The sequence below is a fragment of the Rhinolophus ferrumequinum genome, chromosome 9 (assembly GCF_004115265.2).
Source record: "Rhinolophus ferrumequinum isolate MPI-CBG mRhiFer1 chromosome 9, mRhiFer1_v1.p, whole genome shotgun sequence".
Lineage (NCBI taxonomy): Eukaryota > Metazoa > Chordata > Mammalia > Chiroptera > Rhinolophidae > Rhinolophus > Rhinolophus ferrumequinum.
In genome coordinates, this window is record NC_046292.1 from 93723609 (window position 1) to 93742296 (window position 18688).

Genomic DNA, 18688 nt, shown 5'->3' on the forward strand with positions numbered 1-18688 from the left:
AGGTGGCCTGCTGGACCCACTCCAGCCTGAAAAAGGAACAAAGGTCCTGAGGTAAGTGTGAGGAAGAAGTCCAGCTGCGTCCATTCCCATGTGGTGTGTCAGCTTTGACTAGTACAGTGCTGTCACCCACAGACACTGAGTGTCCTTGCTGCTGGCTGTGTGCAGCCACTGGTCGGTGCTCAGGGCCCCGGGGTCATTGTGGTGAACAAGAGCCTGCTCACCTGAGTCTCACAGACTAGTGGGGGATATGGACAGGAAAGTGACTGGAAGAGTACACTGTGCTGCTGTTTCAGCCTGGGAAGTTCCTGGTGCTGTGGTGGTGCTTAGGGACGGTGTTTGGTCCATAACTTTGAGGTCTCAGTAGTGACACTCCAGCATTTGAATAGAATGATGTGTTGAAATCTGCAGAGTCTCTGTACTGGCCAGTTGAAACAGAGGTGGGGAAGAGGAAAGAGATAAAAACCATTTCAGGAAGAGAAAGTCGAGTGTGTACTGGGTTTCGAGCAAAAGAAGGCCGCTGAATTCTGTGTTCTGGAGCCTGGAGGGTGGTGATCCACCCGGCTCATTGGGAGGTGCTGGGTCCCAGGCGGCTTTGCCAGCTGCTTCAAGGGGTTTGGACTCTGCCCAGAGTGTTGGGGGAGCCAGTCAGGGTCTGAAGCAAGGGAGAGACCCGATGACACGTATTTTTTAAAAGATGATATTGGTTTCCGTGTGGCGAATGGATGAGAGGGTGCAGAACTGGAGCAGTGGAGCCAGTTAGGAGGCTGTGAGGGCCATTCAGGCATGTTGCCTGGCGTGGAGGTGCTGGTGAGGAAAGAGGGTGGACCCACGGATTCGAGAGCAGTGCAGAGACTGGTCTCTGGTCTTGGCAGGTGTTAGGAGGATGCCACCATTGAGTTAGGGAACACAGAGGAGAAAAACGGTGTTGGATTTAAAGAGTGAGGGGTTCGGGTGTTGTCTGCATATAAATGGTTTCTGGGAGTTGCTTTCACCCAAAAACGTGAAAACAAGGAGAAAACTTAAAACAGAGTTAACTGGGGGGCGATATTTGCTGGGCTGGTAGAAGAGAAGCCTGCCAAGGAGCCGAGAAAGGGGAAGTCATGGGGCCCAGAGGGAAGGAAGCAAGAGGGTGTAAGGTCATGAAAGCAAAGAGGAGAGGATTGATCAGCAGGGTTTTAAAAGATGCATAAGATAAAGAGCTGTCCTTTAGATTTAGCACTGAGGCTGGTGTCTGTGACCTTGGCAGATGCAGTTGCAGGGGCCTGAGATACCAAATAAATTATGTAAAATAGGGCATAGTGATTCTTAATAGGATTTCCAGGAGTAAGTGAAGTCCCATGAGAGCAGTCCTGGCACAGGAGGAAGTACAGTGGAGAGGTCCTGATTCTTTTTTTAAATTTTTTTTTAATTAAAGTTTTTTGGGGTGACAATTGCTAGTAAAGTTACATAGGTTTCAAGTGTACAATTCTGTATTACATCATCTGTATATCATGTTGTGTATAAGCGAAATAAATCAGACAGAAAAAGTCGAGAACCACTGATATGTGGGATATAAAACTGAAAACAACAAAGGAACAAGATACACAAATGAAGAAACAAAAACTCACAGACACAGACAATAGTTTACTGGTTAGGGTAAGGGGGCGGAAGGGTGGTAGATGATTCTTTATAGCACAATTTTGTCATGAATTAGCTGGCTTGGATTTGAGTACTTTTCCAGCTGTGATTCTGTTTTTTTCTTCTCTTGATTTTTTAAGAAGACCCAAATACATCTCTTTTGATGCCACATCAAAATTCCTACTAATGTCATTAATTATTTTATAGTTTGAGCAAGTGAAAATGACATCTGATAATACACATAGTCTGTAGTTTCAGGGTTATTTAGGGGCTTACATGTTTGTTTCTTGAATCTAGTCTGTTAGGCAGCATTCTGAACCTTGCCTGCCCATCAGCATCCCCTTGGTGTTTTTAAAGACGATTGGTTCCCGTCCTCCGCCCCATTCCTACCAATTATATTAGAACTTCTAGCAGTGGAGTCCAGGCATCAGTATTACTTAAAGCTCCCAGAGGATTCAGGTGCAGCCAGGACCATAGATTCTGTGCCAGGGACTGGAAGAACAGTGGTGAGCAACACTGGCATGATCTCTGACCTTTTGGATGTGGTAGTCTAATGAGAGAGACGTGTTAAAAATCAGTGAAGTATTTACTTACTACATAAACGTAATTCTGAAAAGTGTTATGAAGTGGGAGTACAGAATTCTACTCCAGTTTAGTAAGGGGGAGATCCAGGGAAGTTTCACCAAAAAGGTGATTATTTCCATTGAACCTAAATGACGAATATCGATTGTTCAGATAAAGAGGCATGGAGGGGAAGTCCAGATACCTAGTGGGTTTTCAATAAATGACACCTTACTCCTCACTCCACTAAGTACACTGCTAATGTTCTCCAGATACAAACAGGATACATAGCCTCATAAAGGATTTTCCTACTTATGTGAATGAGAAACAATCTGACTATACAATTTGGTTATGAAAATATTTGAATTTCTGGGATATGTGTGTATATTATGACGGCAATATACAGGCTATTTCAAATTGGAAATTTCATGTATCTTATTGTCACATCCATACCTGAAATATCTGCTAATCAATATTTCATGGTCAAAGCTCTGAACTTTTCTTGAAGATAAATGGAGACTTGCTTTTACCTGATGGATTCCTTCCTATCGTCTTGATGTTATGTATTGCTACAGTATTCATCCCGAACTGCTTAAAATCAGCCTGGAAAAAGATGACAATAGCTTATGTGTAACTGGGAGCCTTGCCTTTTGTATTCACTCTGACCAAGCTTGTTGCAAAGCTTACTCATCACTTGGGAAATAATTAAAAGAATATACATGAAATGGATCCATTTGGTAGTGTACAGGTTTGCCCAAAGTTATTTCCATCAGTTGGTCTTTTGATTAAGAAGTAAAAACATAACAATTTACTGCCCTTTTAACTAACTCTACAAATTTCATGAGAATACAATGTAAATTTCCTAAATTCATTAGTCAGATTTTTATTGGTTGTATTTTAATTTTTCTTTGACATTCAGAAGAACATACTTAACTGTGCCCTCTTTTGTTGTCAGCAATTACTACTAATCCAAACAGCATGGGTGATCCTAATATGATTGAGCCTTTTTTGGGAGATTGTGTGTTCTTTTGCGCTTACATCAGAAGGAGTTTTTATTATTTTATTTTGGAGAATTCCAAACATACTTAAATGTAGAAAGGGTAATCTGATAACCTCCCATGTTTGAATAGTTATCAAATCATAGCCAATCTTATTTTATCTATACACTCACCTGTTTCTTCCCCTTCCTCACCCTGAATTATTTTTTTTATTTATTTTTATTAAATTTATTGGGGTGACAATTGTTAGTAAAATTACCTAGATTTCAGGTGTGCAATTTTGTATCACATCATCTATAAATTACATTGTGTGTTCACCATCCAGAGTCAGTTCTCCTTCCGTCACCATATATTTGATCCCCCTTACCCTCACCTCCCACCCCCAACCCCCTTACCGTCTGGTAACCACTAAATTACGTTCCCCAGATTAATTTTCAAAACCCCGTGGCCATCTTGTGGTTACTGATTGTTTTCTAATCCCCTCACCTTCCCCTTACCCCCACCCATCCCCCGCCCATCTAGCAACCCTCAGTTTTTCCTCTTTGTCTCCAAAACTGTTTCTGATTAGTTCATTCACTTATTCTTTTCTTTAGATTCCACATATAAGTGAGATCATATGGTACTTATCTTTCTCTGTCTGACTTATTTCACTTAACATAATGTTCTCTAGGTCCATCCACATTGTTGCAAATGGTAAGATTTCTTTCTTCTTTATGGCTGCGTAATACTCCATTGTATAAATGTACCACAGTTTCTTAATCCAGTCATCTACCAATGGGCATTTTTGTTGTTTCCATGTCTTAGCTACTGTGTATAGTGCTGCAATAAACATAGGAGTGCACAAAGATTTTTGAATTGGAGTTTTGGATTTCTCCGGATAGATACCTAGGAGTGGAATTACTGGATCATAGGGTAGTTCCGTTTTCAGATTTTTGAGATACCTCCATACTGTTTTCCATAGCGGCTGCACCAATCTGAAATCCCACCAACAGTGCACAAGCGTTCCCTTTTCTCCACATCCGCGCCAGCACTTGTTGTTTGTTGATTTATTGATGATAGCCATTTTGACTGGGGTGAGGTGGTATCTCATTGTGGTTTTTATTTGCATTTCACTGATGGTTAGTGAGGTTGAGCATTTCTTCATATGTCTGTTTGCCATCTGTATGTCCTTTTTAGAAAAATGTCTCTTCAAGTCCTCTGCCCATGTTTTAATAATTGGGTTATTTGTTTTTTTGGAGTTGAGTTGAGTGAGTTTTTCATAGATTTGTGATATTAATCTCTTATCAGATATATCATTGGCAAATATCTTTTCCCATTCAGTAGGATCCCTTTTTGTTTTATTGATGGTTTCCTTTGCTGTGAAAAAACTTTTTAGTTTGATATAATCCGACATGTTTATTTTTTCTCTTACTTCCCTCGCGCGAGGGGATATATCAGTAAAAATCTTACTCTGGGTAATGTCTGTGAAGTTTCTTCCTATATTTTTTCTAGGTATTTTATGGTTTCAGATCTTACATTTAAGTCTTTAAGCCATTTTGAATTTATTTTTGTATATGGTGTAAGGAGGTGGTCCAGCTTCATTTTTTTGCATGTGTCTGTCCAGGTTTCCCAGCACCATTTATTGAATAGACTGTCTTTACCCCATGGTACATTCTTGCTTCCATTGTCGTAGATTAAATGGCCATATAGGCATGGATTTATTTCTGGACTCTCTATTCTGTTCCATTGATATATGTGTCTGTTTTTATGCCAGTACCATGCTGTTTTGATTACCGTAGCCTTATAGTATAATTTGAAGTCAGGTATTGTTATACCTCCCACTTTGTTCTTATTTCTCAAGATTGCCTTGGCTATTTGGGGTCTTTTATAGTCCCATATAAATTTTAGGATTATATGTTCTATTTCTGTGAAAAACGTCATTGGTAGTTTGATAGGAATTGCGTTGAATATGTATATTGCCTTAGGCAGTATGAGCATTTTAACTATATTAATTCTTCCTATCCATGAACATGATATGTGTTTCCATCTATTTGTATCTTCCTTCATTCCTTTCTTCAGTGTCTTATAATTTTCTGAGTACAGATCTTTTACTTCTTTGGTTAAATTTATTCCCAGGTATTTTATAGACTTTGGAGCAATTGTAAATGGGATTGTTTTTTTAATTTCTCCTTCTGATGTTTTATTATTGGTATATACAAATGCAACTGATTTCTGAATATTAATTTTGTATCCTGCTACTTTACTAAATTGATCTATCAGCTCTAATAGCTTCTTGGTGGAGTCTTTAGGGTTCTCTATGCATAATATCATATCATCTGCATATAATGACAATTTTACTTCCTCCTTACCAATTTGGATGCCTTTTATTTCTTTTTCTTGTCTGATTGCTGTGGCTAGAACTTCCAGCACTATGTTGAATAGAAGCGGAGATAGTGGGCAACCTTGCCTTGTTCCTGATCTTAGGGGGAATGGTTTTAGCTTTTCCCCATTGAGTATGATGTTAGCTGTGGGTTTGCCATATATGGCCTTTACTATGTTGAGATATGATCCCTCTATTCCCACTTTTTTAAGGGTTTTTATCATAAATGGCTGTTGGATTTTATCAAATGCTTTTTCTGCATCTATTGATATGTTCATGTGATTTTTATTTTTCATTTTGTTAATGTGGTGTATCACATTAATTGATTTGCGGATGTTGAACCACCCTTGCATACCAGGGATGAATCCCACTTGATCATGGTGTATGATCTTTTTAATGTATTGCCAAATTCTGTTTGCTAACATTTTGTTGAGGATTTTTGCATCTATGTTCATTAGAGATATCGGCCTGTAGTTTTCTTTTTTTGTGGTGTCTTTGTCTGATTTTGCGATCAGGGTGATAGTGGCTTCGTAAAAAGTGATTGGGAGTCTTCCCTCCTTCTGGATTTTTTGGAAGAGCTTGAGGAGAATAGGTGAATAATTGTTTTTGAACGTTTTGTAAAATTTACCTGTAAAGCCATCTGGTCCAGGGCTTTTGTTTGTTGGGAGATTGTTGATTACTGATTCAATTTCCATGGTGGTAATCAGTCTATTCAGGTTTTCTATTTCTTCCTGAGTTAGCCTTGGAAGGTTGTACGCCTCTAGAAAATTTTCCATTTCTTCGAGATTGTCAAATTTGTTGACATATAGTTGCTCATAGTAACTTCTTAAAATGTTTTGTATTTCTGCAGTGTCCGTTGTCACTTCTCCTCTTTCATTTCTGATTTTATTAATTTGGGTCCTCTCTCTCTTTTTTTTAATGAGTCTGGCTAAAGGTTTGTCAATTTTGTTTATCTTCTCTAAGAACCAACTCTTGGATTCATTGATCTTTTGTATTGTTTTTCTGGTTTCTATTTCATTTATATCTGCTCTGATCTTTATTATCTCCTTCCTTGTGCTCCCTTTGGGCTTATTTTGCTGTTCTTTTTCCAGATTCCTTAAGTGTGAAGATAAACTGTTGATTAGTGATGTTTCTTGTTTCTTTAGGTAGGCCTGCAAAGCTATGAGTTTCCCTCTTAGAACTGCTTTCGCGGCATCCCATAGATTTTGGGTCGTCGTGTTTTCATTTTCGTTTGTCTCGAGATATCTTTTGATTTCTTCCTTGATCTCCTGCTTGAACCACTCATTATTTAGTAATAAGTTATTCAGCCTCCATGAATTGGTGTGTCTTCCAGTTTTTTTCCTGTAGTTCATTTCTAATTTCATAGCATTGTGATCAGAGAAGACAATTGGTATGATTTCAATTTTTTTAAATTTATCAAGAGTTGTTTTGTGGCCTAACAAATGGTCTATCTTGGAAAATGTTCCATGTGCGCTTGAGAAAAACGTGTATTTTGCAGCATTGGCGTCAAATGCTCTGAAAATATCGATTAAATCCAAGTGGTTCAATGTATCATTTAAGGCTGTTGTTTCCATATTGATTTTCTGTCTGGAAGGCCTGTCCCTTGTTGTCAGAGGTGTGTTGAAGTCCCCTACTATGATAGTGTTACTGTTGATCTCTGTCTTTGTGTCAGTCAGTACCTGTTTTATATATTTAGGTGTTCCTATGTTGGGTGCATAGATGTTTACTAGGGTTATGTCCTCTTGTCGGATCGATCCCTTTATTATTATACAGTGCCCATGTTTATCTTTGAATACTTTCTTCATTTTAAAGTCTATTTTGTCAGATATAAGGATTGCAACGCCAGCTTTTTTCTCATTTCCATTTGCATGAAATATCTTACTCCAACCCTTCACTTTCAGCCTGTGTGTGTCTTTTGTTCTGAGGTGAGTCTCTTGTATACAGCATATACAAGGGTCTTGCTTTCTTATCCAGTCAGCCACCCTATGTCTTTTGATTGGAGCATTTAATCCGTTTACATTTAAAGTGATTATTGATAGGTACATAGTTATTGCCATTTTTAAATTGTAGTTAGGTTGTTTTGATCTTTCTTCTATTTACAGAAGTCCTTTTAGTATTTCTTGCAATGCTGGCTTGGTGGTAATAAATTCCTTTAGCTTATTTTTTTCTGGAAAGCTCTTTATCTCTCCATCAACTTTGAATGAGAGCCTTGCTGGATAAAGCAATCTAGGTTGTAGGCCTTTGTTTCCCATCACTTTGAGTATCTCCTGCCACTCCCTCCTGGCCTTCAATGTTTCTGTAGGAAAGTCATTTGATAGTCTTATGGGAGTTCCCTTATATGTAACCCTCTGTCTTTCTCTTGCTGCTTTTAGGATTCTCTCTTTGTCTTTAAGCTTTGCCATTTTAACTATAATGTGTCTTGGTGTGGACCTGTTTGGGTTTATCCTGGTTGGAAGTCTCTGCACTTCCTGGGCTTGTATGTTGGTTTCCTTCATCAGGCTGGGGAAGTTTTCGGACATTATTACTTCAAATATGTTCTCAATCCCTTGCTTCCTCTCTTCACCTTCTGGTATTCCTATGATGCGCATGTTGTTGCACTTGATGTTATCCCAGAGGTCTGTTAAACCATCCTCATTGTTTTTTATTCTTTTTTCTTTCTGTTGTTCCGTTTGGGTGATCTCCGCTAGCTTGTCTTCTAAGTCGCTGATTCGATCCTCTGCTTCATCTAACCTGCTGGTAATTCCTTCAAGTGAGTTCTTAATTTCGGTAACTGTGTTCTTTAGTTCTAACTGGTTGTTCGTTATGATTTCTGCATCCTTCTTTATGTCTTCTCTAAGCTCCTTAAACATTCTTATCACCAGTGTTCTGAACTCTGTCTCTGAAAGGTTGGTTACCTCTGCTTCATTTGGTTCCAGTTGTGGAGGTTTCTTCTGTTCTTTTATTTGGGACGTGTATCTTTGTTTCCCCATTCTGGCAGACTCTTGTGTTTGCTTTGATGTATTAGGTAGATCCCCTAGAGTTCTTAGTTCTTGCTAGATTATCTTATGTAGGATGTGTCCTTTATATTTGACTTGCACTACTTCTTTCTTCTCCTTTGTGTGTGCTCCAAAGTTGAGTCTTGTGTTGTGTATATTGGCCTGCTCAAGAAGATCTTTAATTGCTTTTTGCTTGTGAGTAGGTGGGGTAACTCCTAGGCTGATTTGTTGTGAGACTTGACTCTGCCCACCGCAGGGCATTCTGCTGCGTGAGGGTTGACCACTTAAATGTGGTTTGGCCTCTATGTGCTCTAGTGTCTGCAGAGAATTCCCTCTGGGTGTATGACTTGTAGGTCAAACCCGGTAGTACTCTGGTTTGGTCTGGAGTTGGCCTCTGGTTATGTTGAATCTTGTGCCTCTTAAGCTGGGCCCTGGTACGACAGTTTCAGAACAAAGCAAATCACCAAGCACAACAGCAACAACAACAACAAAGAAAAAAAATCAAATACATTCACATGTAAAAACACCTGATAACCCCCACTGGACACAGGCAAAGATATCAAAGATATAAAGACAAAGCAAAACAAAACAAAACAAAGCAGAACAAAAGGCAGCATCAGTCTTGGCTTAAGCCCACCAAGTAATGTCCAGGTTGTCCTCTGCTTTACCAAAGAGCCCCCTGTTTATTGCGCAGGCAGAGCCGGTCACCTGGTGCCCATTGTGACTTTGGGACTAGATTTAAATGCGTGGGCCTGAGGCGTCTGTATGATAGTTTTTACAAAGTCAGTACAGTTTCTGCCCTTGCCTACACATATGCACACTGAGGGTAGCACCACCAGCCCCGTGTCCACTACTCCTGAGTCTTAGTGCACTTCTTCATTGTGTGTATGTGTGCATGGGGCGGTGCGGGCGGGAGATTTCTGAGCTGCTGAAAGCCCAGAGCTGGGCCTGCCTTACTGCTGATCTCTGGGTGTGTCTCTGCAGTAGCACTTGCCCCACCCTAGGCAGGCCAGAAAGGGTGGGGGCTGGGGATGGAGGGGTCTTCTCTCTCCCAGCCCAGCTGCGCGTCACACTCTTTCCGCAGGCCAGAAAAGGTGGTGGCTGGGGGTGGAGGAGTCTCTTCTCTCCTAGCCCAGCCAAAATCACACTCTTCCCAGCCTCTTCCCTGGGTCAGGGCTGCCTGTCAGGCTTCCCAGAGCCTGAGCACTACTATGGCTCCTCTGTAATCTGACACTACTCCTCAGTTCAGGGGCCAGTTTAAGTCTCTGGAAGGGCGGGGGGGTAGGATTGGAAGAGCGGGGCGGGGGAGGGGCCCAGGTATGGAGTCTTTGTTCTTTGTCCACCCTACGGCCCACTAGCCGCCCTCCCGGCAGGAGAAATCAGCCGTGGGATGCAGGGAAAGAGCCCACCTCCTGGTCTCTGTGCTCTCTGTTCCACCCTGGGATCCCGTGCGTGCCCGGAACTGCGGGTGCCACCGCGGTTTTCGCTGCCGGTTTTCGCTGCCGTTTTTCGCTGCCGCCGCCGGCTGGGACTCCGCCGCCGGCCGGGATGCCGCCGCGGGCCGCGAGTTTTCACTCCGCTCCCTTCCTTCCTTCCCCTGCTCGCCCAATTAGCGCACCTTCAAGTAATCCTTAGCTTCAAGTAATCCACGAGTCTCTTAGCTGTTCTGTGTGATGAGCAAAGAGTTCTTTGATGGGTTATAGGTCCCGTTTGTAATAAGATCCGGAAGAGAAGTCAGAATGTGCGCCCCGCTGCCGCCATTCCTATGACGTCCTCCCACCCTGAATTATTTTTGAAGCAGGTCACATTATTTCAGCTAATGTCATTCTATAATTATTTTAGTGCGTAATTTTCAAAGATAAAGATTGTTTTTAAAAACTTTAATCAAAACACCATTATCATTACCTAAAATATCAATAATTTCTTAATATCATCAAATATTTCATTAATTTTCAAATTCAGAAACAGTCTTCTATCTCCAGGATCTAAGTACTTTAAAATCATAGCTTTTTAACTGATACCCAGCGCAAAGGCAAATGGTGTGGAATGTGGCATAGATGTAGACAGAATGTGTTTCTAGAATGGAAACTTAGCCATTAGTAAAATTTACATGGTCCACGTGGCACCAGATACTTTTCTGCTTATCATTGTTAGTACGTATATGTGTCCCTGGACATATGCTAGCTATTTCATATGCACGTATCTCCATTTATACACCTAATGCAATTATAGTGTAGGAATATGTGTGTATATGTATATGTATATGCAAATATAAAATATTTGCCTTAATTATAAGTTTGCTGGGAATAAGCACAGTTTTTCTTTTATGTGATATACAATCAGTTGTTCAAGATGGACTCTTGACATTTATCAGTGTCCTAATTATATATAATATACACGTAATATGAGGGAAGGGCTCCCAAATATCATTTGGACTTTCTATTGGACATCCTCTCATGATTATGACATTTTTGATCTGGAAGGAACCTGGGAAATTTTTCCCAATAGATGTTTACAGGTGAGTTTAGATGTATTCTGCATGTGAGGATGGCAACTCAGAAAAGCCAGATAGCAGCTAGTTTCCCCGGGTCCGAGCAGCGGCAGAATGGTGAGTGTTTCAGGTCTCCCCACCGCACTGGGCGTGCTCTCCTCCTGGGTCAGTGCGGTCGGATAGTAAGCTCCACAAGACCTCTCGGTACTTTATTGTGGGAGCAAGCGTTTTCCCTCGAACAGGATTTCTAGACAGGTTGAACATGGTGATGACAATGCCTACATTTCATCTAGCACTTTGTTATAAAATTTCATTGTTTTTATTCAGATATTCTCAGAACTCTGTTTTAAAAAGGAAAGATAGGTGCATTCTAAATCTAAAGAATGAGTTGCACGTTATGTATTATAGTATCTGTACTTGGACTTAAAACAATTCTTAAGAGAAATGGTTGTAATTGTTTAAGTAAACCCACAGGCAGAACAGTGGTTAAGAATTGAGACAGTCTTTTGAAATAAAATATAATTAAATAGGTAGACTATAAATATTTCTGACAGGAAAAGGTTTCTTTAAATCTTTTTAAGTAAAGCCGATTTTTATGCATATATTAACATATGATTATTTTCGTCTTAAATCTTTACATGGTAGTTTGGGGGGAAAATGTTAATTGTATTTAATCTTGTGGTCTTCAGAGAAAATTTCATGAGCAAACATGGTGATAGATTTTCAGAGATAGCAGTCCTACCTAAAAAAGCTATCTTCCTAAGAAAGACTCTTCTGTATATGGGGCATTTATCAGCAGAGGCAGATACTCTAATGAACACTGCACTGGATCTTTCTGGATTCCAGTCCTTAGAGGAATAACGTATACTGAACAGAGTAGATGGTGTCCTCCACATTAAAGACACTAGGAGGCAGGACGAGATGACCGGTACACCTCCGACGTGCTGCCATTTATCCCCAAGTACTCCTCACTCCTGTTCTGTGGCCCACCTCTGAGGCCCAGTTGTGGTCTTTGCCTTTCCTAAGGGTAGACAAAGGTAGGGAAAAAAAAAACAGAAATAAAGATTAACATTTAAAAAAGTCTTCTTGAAAGGTTAAATACTAATGGAAGAGTTTGATTTTCTTCCCTGCTGGAACCCTTAGCCATGTTGCTTCTGCTCCTCTGTATTCAAAGTAGCCCTGTGTGCTAAATTTTGCGCACAGGAAACTTTTACTGCCTTATAAGAAATGTCATTTGTCCCTTACAATTCCTGTGAAATAGATCCAAAATTAGACCAAGTCTTCAGGTTTCTTGCCAGGAAAAGCTTTTGGTTACACCCCTACTGACACTCTCAGACACGACTTTTAAAAGTAGCCATCAAAGGTGTTTTTTTCTTTGTTCTGAAAATGAGTTTAACTCTTAAAATATATATTGCCTATACTTAATAATGCGAGGGAAAATGTGTCAGCCTGCTCACAGAATAATTATTCTTTTCTTTCAGACATGTACTTAATTAGGACTTCCCAAAAAGCTATGTTAGAATAGAGACATGTTAGGGGACATTTAGAATAGGAACATTAAGTGATCAAGAGAGAGTCTTTAAAATAGTCATGCAGCAGAAGGAAATCCATTTATATGTGGCTCAGGTTCTTTTTCAAAACTTAGATATGACATGTCACACCTGAAGGTTTATTCTGAATCATCACAGTATGGATCAATTATAGAAGAAAAATAAGAATATTTTAGAGGCTCTGCTAAATATTTACTCTTGCAATTTCAAACGTGTAGATTACTAGATTAATTACTTGCTGAAGTAAAAATGTGTTTATTTAATGATCTTGATATATAAAAAGGCCATATATATTTTAAACTCAAAAGCTAATGAAATACAAGCATAAATTATATTTTAATTATATTTCACAATTTATGTATAATTTTGTGAATTTACACAGTACGGCTAAACTTTATTTTTTCATGATATTTCTTGACCTTTATGTCCATAACTTATAATTTGTTTTTAATTAGTGGGGTTAATAAATATAATTCTTATATTTCCATAATTCAGGATTAGGTAGACTTCTTGTACACTAGATTCTATTTCAGCCTCCATTAGAAAACTGGCAGTAGATTCATCGAATTTTCTATGGGACTGTAAAATATTTCCATGGTTAAAAAGACAGTAAAAATGTGTTATACACATACTAACTAATTTAGTAAAATTATAATTTTTCTTTTAAAGTTGTTATAATGAGGTACCTTAGGAAGGTATTTTTATAAAGTTTATTTTCTGGAGATCTATAAATAGTTTCTCTCCTGCATGTTTGTCGTAACAGCATGAGCCCAGAATAATAGCAGTTGATTTAAAAAGGAAAAAAAAAAAAGGGAAGGCACAACTGCCTCAAGTACCAATAGGAGATAGTCATTTTTTAAACTTCTTCATCACTAAGTCCCTTCTGATGTAGGTTGCACAATTCCAGCTTTATCTGCACACTTATTCTTTTGCATGTTGTCATTACAAAGTATTTTTTAAATTTGCTTTAGAAGATGAAATGCTTCTAAATGCAATGCGTTTAGTGCGATTTTATTAATTTGCTGAGATTTATAAGCTATAAAGTATATATATGAGGTGTGATCAAACAATACGGTGAATGTTTAAATTAAAAAAAATTGTTACAGTAAAAGACATATTGCCATCAATCCCCCTCAAAATATTCCCCCTCTCTTCAAACACACTTATCCCATGGTTCTCTCCACTTTCTGGAAGTTCTGGAAGTCCTCTTTTGTGAGTGTCTTTACTTCATCCTCCATCATGACAACGATTCGTGTCATACATCGCTTCTGGTACAGCAGTTTCTGTCAAATAAAGACATTACGGTGTGTCCTCATCCACCTTTTCGCTGGATCTGACACTGTGCGACTTCTGGCTCTTCCCCAAAGTCAAAATGACCATGAAAGGTAAATGTTTTGAATCGATTCAGGACATCGAGGCAGCCATGACAGTGCAACTAAAGATACTAAATAAACATAAATAGACATAAAATGGCAATATGTCTTTTACTCTAATCATTTTCTTTTTAATTTAAACATTCACCATATTTTGTGATCATATCTTGTATAGAAGAAAAGTGGATTCAGGACAGAGAAGTTGAAGAAAAGGTACCTGTTTATGATTGTAATGAAAAAAATATCTCTCCAGCAAAATGGTGGTCTGATTTTCTTTTCCCTTTTTTCAGAAAGATCAAAACTCCCAGGTGATATTCAGTGTGCCCTGAATTAATAGATTTACAGTTAATTGTTTTTCATTAAAATTTCTAATGCACACTATTAGAAATTGTCACTGCTGTTTGTAAATAGTACAAGTTTATATAAGCAGTTTTAATTACCTGAATGCAGATCAGCAGGTTTTTACATAGTGATTATAGATTTGTTTTTTAATTTTATTTGAAAAGACAAATTTCACTTCCAAATTAAAATTAAGACATGTAATTAACACTGGTAATTTAAGCTTTTATTTTTTAAAGTCAGTAACCTAGGAGTTGAGAATTTGATTTACTTTTTGGAGAGCATAGCATTCATTTGTAGATCCTGTAAAGTCACAGCTGTTGAATATCATAGGAAAGAGTTGGATTAAGTTCTCTTTACTTGTTTCTTCTATTTTATACTAGATTCTATTCACCTCACAATGAATGATCTATCTTTGTTAGACCAGACAGGCCAACAAGGCTTATGTTAAAAGGACCTTTTCAATTTGTTATCCTAGCAGCTGGTTCTTTTCTACTGTCTTGGCCTCCTGTATATCTGGAAGAAGACTTCTTGCAGCTGGGAGTCATTTCATGTCTAAACCATGTCCCCTGTCCTTAAGAGAAAAAAATGTTGACAATGACTGTCAGGCATACATTGGATGCTAGCTTTAGCTGGTAATTTAAAATATTCACCATTACAAATATTTTAACTCTGTCTTCTGTCGTTTTTAGAATTGTTACTTGTATATTCTAAGCATGTTTTCTCTACTTAAATATATATGTGTGTGTATATATGTGTGTGTGTGTGTATTGCAATCATATATATATATATATATACACATACACATACACACATATATATATATGATTGCAAGAAAAGTACGGTACTTTAATAAAAACATAAATAATTTTGTTTTGGTTATTCTCCTGTCCAGCTTATTACATGTATATGGTTCTTGCTTACATAGCCAGTGTTAGCTTCTTCAAAGTTCACACCTGTCCTTTTAGTTTTTAAATAGTTTTCCTTTTTTCAACTATTGTTTTGAATGATGTTAAAATACATTTCAGAATTGTTGCCTGGAACCTGTTAAGGACAATTCCGAAACCCTAAAAAATGAAGTGAGGTATCTTAAATGTCTCATTTCATTTAATTTAGATTAAATGATCTCCTTTAAATTGAGGAAATGCTCCTGTAGGAACTTATTATAGAGAAGCATAAGATCAAAATGAACATTTTTATCTGTTGACACAGGTCTTACTTGTGAGGAATTTGTAATTCTGCCTTGATACAGCTGCCCCTGCCCCCCAGCTTTGGCAGTGAAATTCTTCTGTGTGTTGTGCTTGAAAAGAATCTCATCCTGCCTGTGTCTGTGGAGGCTCCTGGCCCCACGTGTTTGGTCAACAAGCAACAGTGGGTGGTCGTGCTGTGCAGGGGACAAGGGCCCCGCTGTGCTCAGGAAAATGTGTTCAGAGGTGTTTAAGGGCACTGCGGAAGTCAGCTGCCCTGAGAGTCAGGGCTGTGGATCGGGGTTACCCATTCTGCAGTAGGCTGTGAGAAAATTTACTGCAAGAGGCTCGAAGGATGAGAAAATATAGTGAACTTACTCACCTGGCTCCACATTTGCAGGCTTCCTTGAAGAAAGGTCGCTTCTGCGCTTTATGTTTTGTAGGGTCTATTAAGCAAATATTGACTACTGTTTGCATTTAAAATAGGGAAAACGTGCATATCTTGAATTAAAAGGATTTGAATTTATACGTGCTGAGGTTTCCTGGAAGTCTTATGGAGTACTAGGTATTAGCACCACGCTCTAACCAACTGAGCTAACCGGCCACCCCAGGAATACTAGGTATGATGAGCATTTTCTATAAAGTCTTCTTAAAGTCGTTATCGTTTTTTTTGTAGGAATCAGAGTTTTAATGTAAGCCCTTAACTTTTTGAGCTTTTCAGAAGATCTTTCCAGACCTATAGGTTAGCATAAAATTGAAGACTTTTTATCTAGTAGAAATCTCACAGTTGTTGGGGAAAAAATAGCGAACGTTTCAACTTGTTAATAGCTAAAATTGTGAAAGATTATTTTCTCTTAGAAAAGAAACCATTTTAAACTTCATTATTTCTACACTTCATCTTTTATTCTTTTTTAGTGAGGTGACTAGGATTGTTTTATTAATGTTGTGAAGAAAATTTCTACAACTTCTGAAAACAAATTTCTGTTGTTTACATAATATTCCAAAAATTATTTTCCTAACTTTGTTTATAATCTCTTAAATTATTCCTCTATATGCACAGTTAGATAAAGAATTCCTTTGAGAAAGCTGGTAGCATGTTATAAAAGCTTTATTTAACTGGAGAATTAAAATATTTGCTCTTGATTGTCAGTAATTAAGAAGCTTAGTCTTTTTTTAAAAAAAATTTTTCAGTGTTTGAAAGAGTTTTTCTTCCAAGACGCTTCTTTCAAGCATCTGTAGATAAGATACATATCTTTTCTTTGATATATTGGTAGAATTGTAACTCAAACTCTAGTTTGTGGAATTTAGAAGGTATAGCTACACCTGGAAAAATCTTCAGTTCTAGAATTTTGTTTGTATCATTTTTCCTACAGATACTGAAGTGGTGGTTTCTCATGCTCTTGGGTGTGTTTCCATTTGCAATTTTGTCTCCAGAATTTTCTTTACCCTGTAGTTGTTCCTCTCAGATAACTTTGACAGATTACAGCCAAGTAATTTCAATCTTTTAAGCACTTATTTTTTGAGTATATTTATTACTTACTCTGCTTAGTGTCTTTAAAATATCCAGCTGTAAGGTCCACAGTAAAAAACAGTATGAAATTCTGATAAACTTTTCACTGTTGCTTTTTTTGTTGCCTTTAATATTTTCTTCATTTGCTTTCCCTTTAAGGATTAATTTTCACATTTGCTCTCTGTAGAGGCAGACTTTTTTATACATTCACGTAACACCAATAATCAGTGTCCAAAAATAGGAATAGTCAGCAGAATAAGCATATTTTCCATTTTGTTCCCAGTGGTGATTTGAAGATTCAGATTTAAATTTCATACACTGGAATCAGAATTTTACAGCTAAAAAAGACTTTAAATATTGCATAGCTTCAAGCCTGCGTTTGACAGGTGGTAAAGCATAGGCCAATTATGACTCCTTAAACTAGCTGCAGAACCCCATAGCAACTGCATTGCCATGAGAACCTTGGGTAGAATTAAACCCTACCCCAGTTTCAAATGTAGGGAATGACCTGTTAGTATTACACAAGTGAAGGCAGAAAGGCTATAGTACTATTTGATAAAAGGCTTTAAAATTTTTCCATCTAGAAAAAATCGTAGAAATAGTTCATTTCTAGAGAAAATTTTCTGTCAGAAAACCAAATGACTTTTCATAACTCATGTTAATGCAGTATTAAGTTTGAAAAAGACAAAGTCAAATGCAGTTTTACAGAAACTTCAGTCTCTGTCACCTGCAGAATGTCCTGTTGTATGCTAACATTCCAATGAAAAAACTGAAGTGTGTCTACATGGTGAACACTGTCCTCAGCTGTATGTGAAGGGGCAGTAATTTAGGTTTTCTGGAAAATATGCTAAGTAATATACTTTTCAGTTGCATATAATCTGCACGTAAGTCAGGACATGATATTATAGAACTTTGTAATTATTCTCGTTTATAACCATATGTTTTGTATAATGTGTATATTTGTCTTAAACACATCAAGAGATATTACTATCATATTGTGAGGTAAAACAGTCAAGACAAAATAAACTGATTTCTTGTAAGGTATTTTAAAACCTTTTGCTGAAATTGTTTTTTTAATTTTTTGGTTCTTTTTAGTAATGCTTTTTTTTATCAAAACCACTTCATATTTGTAATAATTTTGTGGGATAGAAATACCAAGTCATGTAATATAAACTTAAAAGGAGTCTCAGAAGACTTGTGTACATATGTACACACACACGCGCGTGCGCACGCACGCACACGGTACCAAAAAAATGTATACATTTTAAGAAAGGAGAAAACTATTAAAATTGTAATAATATATACTGATACCAAAAGATGAATACAAGTCACATTTGACTTCTGCAATTACAAGAGGGCTTAAAGTGGTTACCATCAGCGTCCAGACACGTCTGATTACGGCGAGCTACTGCTTGAGCAGCGTTGACCAAAGTGTCCACTTGTATACATTTTTTGGCACCCCCAGTGTATCTATATATGAGGTTGGACAATTAAGTTCACGACTTTGTTGCAATAATGTTGTTAACCTTTTTTGATATTAGAGGGATTATTCATTATGAATTTGTACCAACTGGACTAAACCAAATTTACTATTTGGAAGTGCTGAAAAGACTGAGTGAAAAAGTTAGACGACCTGAACTTTTCACCAACAATTCATGGCTCTTGCATCACGACAATGCACCAGCTCATACGGCACTGTCTGTGAGGGAGGTTTTAGCCAGTAAACAC

The 18688-nt window shown here is 37.9% G+C and overlaps 1 protein-coding gene across 3 annotated transcripts in view; it reads left to right on the plus strand.

The window, feature by feature from the left end:
• The window catches only part of EXOC2 (exocyst complex component 2), a 246608-nt gene that overhangs the window by 116809 nt on the left and 111111 nt on the right, over window positions 1-18688 (plus strand). The gene's annotated exons all lie outside the window — the stretch shown is intronic.